We start from the raw sequence: 7,372 nt of genomic DNA, 5'->3' as shown, positions 1-7,372 counted from the left end.
CCTAGATGACGTAAGAAAGAAGGGGGCGGTGCCTAACAGCTTTGCCCTTGGCCTAGATGACGTAACGCTTGTGCAATACCAAAGGAGTATCACCTTTCAGAGGGATTGTCCCCCCTCCACGCGAAAAAATTTTAAGTGATGACTCAGCAGCTCTGTCCTTGGCCTAGATGACGTAAGAAAGAAGGGGGCGGTGCCTAACAGCTTTGTCCTTGGCCTAGATGACGTAATGCTTGTGCAATACCATTAAGTGATGACTCAGCAGCTCTGTCCTTGGCCTAGATGACGTCAGAAAGAAGGGGGCGGTGCCTAACAGCTTTGTCCTGGGCCTAGATGACGTAATGCTTGTGCAATACCATTAAGTGATGACTCAGCAGCTCTGTCCTTGGCCTAGATGACGTCAGAAAGAAGGGGGCGGTGCCTAACAGCTTTGTCCTTGGCCTAGATGACGTAATGCTTGTGCAATACCATTAAGTGATGACTCAGAAACTCTGTCCTTGGCCTAGATGACGTCAGAAAGAAGGGGGCGGTGCCTAACAGCTTTGTCCTTGGCCTAGATGACGTAATGCTTGTGCAATGCGGTACCGCTCTCCCGTGAATTGGAAAATTCCTCAGAACCGCCTGAATTTGGAAGTGATCCAGAACCCGCCTATATATCCTACTTGCGTTATGCGTTATGCGTTATGCGTTATGCGTTATGCGTTATGCGTTATGCGTTATGCGTTATGCGTTATGCGTTATGCGTTATGCGTTATGCGTTATGCGTTATGCGTTATGCGTTATGCGTTATGCGTTATGCGTTATGCGTTATGCGTTATGCGTTATTCGTTATGGGCTATGTGTTAAGCGTTATGCGTTATGCGTTATGCGTTATGCGTTAAGCGTTATGCGTTATGCGTTATGCGTTATGCGTTATGCGTTATGCGTTATGCGTTATGCGTTATGCGTTATGCGTTATGCGTTATGCGTTATGCGTTATGCGTTATGCGTTATGCGTTATGCGTTATGCGTTATGCGTTATGCGTTATGCGTTATGCGTTACGCGTTATTCGTTATGCGTTATGCGTGATGCGTTATGCGTTATGCGTTATGGGCTATGCGTTAAGCGTTATGCGTTATGCATTATGCGTTATGCGTTATGCGTTATGCGTTATGCGTTAAGCGTTATGCGTTATGCGTTATGCGTTATGCGTTATGCGTTATGCGTTATGCGTTATGCGTTATGCGTTATGCGTTATGCGTTATGCGTCATGCGTTATGCGTTATGCGTCATGCGTTATGCGTTATGCGTTATGCGTTATGCGTTATGCGTTATGCGTTATGCGTTATGCGTTATGCGTTATGCGTTATGCGTTATGCGTTATTCGTTATGCGTTATGCGTTATGCGTTATGCGTTATGCGTTATGCGTTATGCGTTATGCGTTATGCGTTATGCGTTATGCGTTATGCGTTATGCGTTATGCGTTATGCGTTATGCGTTATGCGTTATGCGTTATGCGTTATGCGTTATGCGTTATGCGTTATGCGTTATGCGTTATGCGTTATGCGTTATGCGTTATGCGTTATGCGTTATCCGTTATGCGTTATGCGTTAGGCGTTATGCGTTACGCGTTATACGTTATGCGTTATGCGTGATGCGTTATGCGTTATGCGTTATGGGCTATGCGTTAAGCGTTATGCGTTATGCGTTATGCGTTATGCGTTATGCGTTAAGCGTTATGCGTTATGCGTTATGCGTTATGCGTTATGCGTTATGCGTTATGCGTTATGCGTTATGCGTTATGCGTTATGCGTTATGCGTTATGCGTTATGCGTTATGCGTTATGCGTTATGCGTTATGCGTTATGCGTTATGCGTTATGCGTTATGCGTTATGCGTTATGCGTTATGCGTTATGCGTTATGCGTTATGCGTTATGCGTTATGCGTTATGCGTTATGCGTTATGCGTTATGCGTTATGCGTTATGCGTTATGCGTTATGCGTTATGCGTTATGCGTTATGCGTTATGCGTTATGCGTTATGCGTTATGCGTTATCCGTTATGCGTTATGCGTTAGGCGTTATGCGTTACGCGTTATACGTTATGCGTTATGCGTGATGCGTTATGCGTTATGCGTTATGGGCTATGCGTTAAGCGTTATGCGTTATGCGTTATGCGTTATGCGTTATGCGTTATGCGTTAAGCGTTATGCGTTATGCGTTATGCGTTATGCGTTATGCGTTATGCGTTATGCGTTATGCGTTATGCGTTATGCGTTATGCGTTATGCGTTATGCGTTATGCGTTATGCGTTATGCGTTATGCGTTATGCGTTATGCGTTATGCGTTATGCGTTATGCGTTATGCGTTATGCGTTATGCGTTATGCGTTATGCGTTATGCGTTATGCGTTATGCGTTATGCGTTATGCGTTATGCGTTATGCGTTAAGCGTTATGGGTTATGCGTTATGCGATATGTGTTATGCGATATGCGTTATGCGTTATGCGTTATGCGTTATGCGTTATGCGTTATGCGTTATGCGTTATGCGTTATGCGTTATGCGTTATGCGTTATGCGTTATGCGTTATGCGTTATGCGTTATGCGTTATGCGTTATGCGTTATGCGTTATGCGTTATGCGTTATGCGTTATGCGTTATGCGTTATGCGTTACGCGTTATGCGTTATTCGTTATGCGTTATGCGTTACGCGTTATACGTTATGCGTTATGCGTGATGCGTTATGCGTTATGCGTTATGGGCTATGCGTTAAGCGTTATGCGTTATGCGTTATGCGTTATGCGTTATGCGTTATTCGTTATGCGTTATGCGTTATGCGTTATGCGTTATGCGTTATGCGTTATGCGTTAAGCGTTATGCGTTATGCGTTATGCGTTATGCGTTATGCGTTATGCGTTATGCGTTATGCGTTATGCGTTATGCGTTATGCGTTATGCGTTATGCGTTATGCGTTATGCGTTATGCGTTATGCGTTATGCGTTATGCGTTATGCGTTATGCGTTATGCGTTATGCGTTATGCGTTATGCGTTATGCGTTATGCGTTATGCGTTATGCGTTATGCGTTATGCGTTATGCGTTATGCGTTATGCGTTATGCGTTATGCGTTATGCGTTATGCGTTATGCGTTATGCGTTATGCGTTATGCGTTATGCGTAATGCGTTATGCGTTATGCGTTATGCGTTATGCGTTATGCGTTATGCGTTATGCGTTATGCGTTATGCGTTATGCGTTATGCGTTATGCGATATGCGTTATGCGTTATGCGTTATGCGTTATGCGTTATGGGCTATGCGTTAAGCGTTATGCGTTATGCGTTATGCGTTATGCGTTATGCGTTATGCGTTATGCGTTAAGCGTTATGCGTTATGCGTTATGTGTTATGCGTTATGCGTTATGCGTTATGCGTTATGCGTTATGCGTTATCCGTTATGCGTTATGCGTTATGCGTTATGCGTTAAGCGTTATGGGTTATGCGTTATGCGATATGTGTTATGCGATATGCGTTATGCGTTATGCGTTATGCGTTATGCGTTATGCGTTATGCGTTATGCGTTATGCGTTATGCGTTATGCGTTATGCGTTATGCGTTATGCGTTATGCGTTATGCGTTATGCGTTATGCGTTATGCGTTATGCGTTATGCGTTATGCGTTATGCGTTATGCGTTATGCGTTATGCGTTATGCGTTATGCGTTATGCGTTATGCGTTATGCGTTATGCGTTATGCGTTATGCGTTATGCGTTATGCGTTATGCGTTATGCGTTACGCGTTATGCGTTATTCGTTATGCGTTATGCGTTACGCGTTATACGTTATGCGTTATGCGTGATGCGTTATGCGTTATGCGTTATGGGCTATGCGTTAAGCGTTATGCGTTATGCGTTATGCGTTATGCGTTATGCGTTATGCGTTATGCGTTATTCGTTATGCGTTATGCGTTATGCGTTATGCGTTATGCGTTATGCGTTATGCGTTATGCGTTATGCGTTATGCGTTATGCGTTATGCGTTATGCGTTATGCGTTATGCGTTATGCGTTATGCGTTATGCGTTATGCGTTATGCGTTATGCGTTATGCGTTATGCGTTATGCGTTATGCGTTATGCGTTATGCGTTATGCGTTATGCGTTATGCGTTATGCGTTATGCGTTATGCGTTATGCGTTATGCGTTATGCGATATGCGTTATGCGTCATGCGTTATGCGTCATGCGTTATGCGTTATGCGTCATGCGTTATGCGTTATGCGTTATGCGTTATGCGTTATGCGTTATGCGTTATGCGTTATGCGTTATGCGTTATGCGTTATGCGTTATGCGTTATGCGTTATGCGTTATGCGTTATGCGTTATGCGTTATGCGTTATGCGTTATTCGTTATGCGTTATGCGTTATGCGTTATGCGTTATGCGTTATGCGTTATGCGTTATGCGTTATGCGTTATGCGTTATGCGTTATGCGTTATGCGTTATGCGTTATGCGTTATGCGTTATGCGTTATGCGTTATGCGTTATGCGTTATGCGTTATGCGTTATGCGTTATGCGTTATCCGTTATGCGTTATGCGTTAGGCGTTATGCGTTACGCGTTATACGTTATGCGTTATGCGTGATGCGTTATGCGTTATGCGTTATGGGCTATGCGTTAAGCGTTATGCGTTATGCGTTATGCGTTATGCGTTATGCGTTAAACGTTATGCGTTATGCGTTATGCGTTATGCGTTATGCGTTATGCGTTATGCGTTATGCGTTATGCGTTATGCGTTATGCGTTATGCGTTATGCGTTATGCGTTATGCGTTATGCGTTATGCGTTATGCGTCATGCGTTATGCGTCATGCGTTATGCGTTATGCGTCATGCGTTATGCGTTATGCGTTATGCGTTATGCGTTATGCGTTATGCGTTATGCGTTATGCGTTATGCGTTATGCGTTATGCGTTATGCGTTATGCGTTATGCGTTATGCGTTATGCGTTATGCGTTATGCGTTATGCGTTATGCGTTATGCGTTATGCGTTATTCGTTATGCGTTATGCGTTATGCGTTATGCGTTATGCGTTATGCGTTATTCGTTATGCGTTATGCGTTATGCGTTATGCGTTATGCGTTATGCGTTATGCGTTATGCGTTATGCGTTATGCGTTATGCGTTATGCGTTATGCGTTATGCGTTATGCGTTATGCGTTATGCGTTATGCGTTATGCGTTATGCGTTATGCGTTATGCGTTATGCGTTATGCGTTATCCGTTATGCGTTATGCGTTAGGCGTTATGCGTTACGCGTTATACGTTATGCGTTATGCGTGATGCGTTATGCGTTATGCGTTATGGGCTATGCGTTAAGCGTTATGCGTTATGCGTTATGCGTTATGCGTTATGCGTTAAACGTTATGCGTTATGCGTTATGCGTTATGCGTTAAGCGTTATGCGTTATGCGTTATGCGTTATGCGTTATGCGTTATGCGTTATGCGTTATGCGTTATGCGTTATGCGTTATGCGTCATGCGTTATGCGTCATGCGTTATGCGTTATGCGTCATGCGTTATGCGTTATGCGTTATGCGTTATGCGTTATGCGTTATGCGTTATGCGTTATGCGTTATGCGTTATGCGTTATGCGTTATGCGTTATGCGTTATGCGTTATGCGTTATGCGTTATGCGTTATGCGTTATTCGTTATGCGTTATGCGTTATGCGTTATGCGTTATGCGTTATGCGTTATGCGTTATGCGTTATGCGTTATGCGTTATGCGTTATGCGTTATGCGTTATGCGTTATGCGTTATGCGTTATGCGTTATGCGTTATGCGTTATGCGTTATGCGTTATGCGTTATGCGTTATGCGTTATCCGTTATGCGTTATGCGTTAGGCGTTATGCGTTACGCGTTATACGTTATGCGTTATGCGTGATGCGTTATGCGTTATGCGTTATGGGCTATGCGTTAAGCGTTATGCGTTATGCGTTATGCGTTATGCGTTATGCGTTAAACGTTATGCGTTATGCGTTATGCGTTATGCGTTATGCGTTATGCGTTATGCGTCATGCGTTATGCGTTATGCGTCATGCGTTATGCGTTATGCGTTATGCGTTATGCGTTATGCGTTATGCGTTATGCGTTATGCGTTATGCGTTATGCGTTATGCGTTATGCGTTATGCGTTATGCGTTATGCGTTATGCGTTATGCGTTATGCGTTATGCGTTATGCGTTATGCGTTATGCGTTATGCGTTATGCGTTATGCGTTATGCGTTATGCGTTATGCGTTATGCGTTATGCGTTATGCGTTATGCGTTATGCGTTATGCGTTATGCGTTATGCGTTATGCGTTATGCGTTATGCGTTATGCGTTATGCGTTATGCGTTATGCGTTATGCGTTATGCGTTATGCGTTATGCGTTATGCGTTATGCGTTATGCGTTATGCGTTATGCGTTATGCGTTATGCGTTATGCGTTATGCGTTATGCGTTATGCGTTATGCGTTATGCGTTATGCGTTATGCGTTATGCGTTATGCGTTATGCGTTATGCGTTATGCGATATGCGTTATGCGTTATGCGTTATGCGTTATGCGTTATGCGTTATGCGTTATGCGTTATGCGTTATGCGTTATGCGTTATGCGTTATGCGTTATGCGTTATGCGTTAAGCGTTATGCGTTATGCGTTATGCGTTATGCGGTATGCGTTATGCGTTATGCGTTATGCGTTATGCGTTATGCGTTATGCGTTATGCGTTATGCGTCATGCGTTATGCGTTATGCGTCATGCGTTATGCGTTATGCGTTATGCGTTATGCGTTATGCGTTATGCGTTATGCGTTATGCGTTATGCGTTATGCGTTATGCGTTATGCGTTATGCGTTATGCGTTATGCGTTATGCGTTATGCGTTATGCGTTATGCGTTATGCGTTATTCGTTATGCGTTATGCGTTATGCGTTATGCGTTATGCGTTATGCGTTACGCGTTATGCGTTATTCGTTATGCGTTATGCGTTACGCGTTATACGTTATGCGTTATGCGTGATGCGTTATGCGTTATGCGTTATGGGCTATGCGTTAAGCGTTATGCGTTATGCGTTATGCGTTATGCGTTATGCGTTATGCGTTATGCGTTATTCGTTATGCGTTATGCGTTATGCGTTATGCGTTATGCGTTATGCGTTATGCGTTATGCGTTATGCGTTATGCGTTATGCGTTATGCGTTATGCGTTATGCGTTATGCGTTATGCGTTATGCGTTATGCGTTATGCGTTATGCGTTATGCGTTATGCGTTATGCGTTATGCGTTATGCGTTATGCGTTATGCGTTATGCGTTATGCGTTATGCGTTATGCGTTATGCGTTATGCGTTATGCGTTATGCGTTATGCGTTATGCGATATGCGTT

The sequence above is a fragment of the Lasioglossum baleicum genome, unplaced genomic scaffold, assembly GCF_051020765.1.
Source record: "Lasioglossum baleicum unplaced genomic scaffold, iyLasBale1 scaffold0091, whole genome shotgun sequence".
NCBI lineage: Eukaryota > Metazoa > Arthropoda > Insecta > Hymenoptera > Halictidae > Lasioglossum > Lasioglossum baleicum.
The sequence above is the reverse complement of the archived record's forward strand: the minus strand, read 5'-3'. Positions refer to the sequence as shown.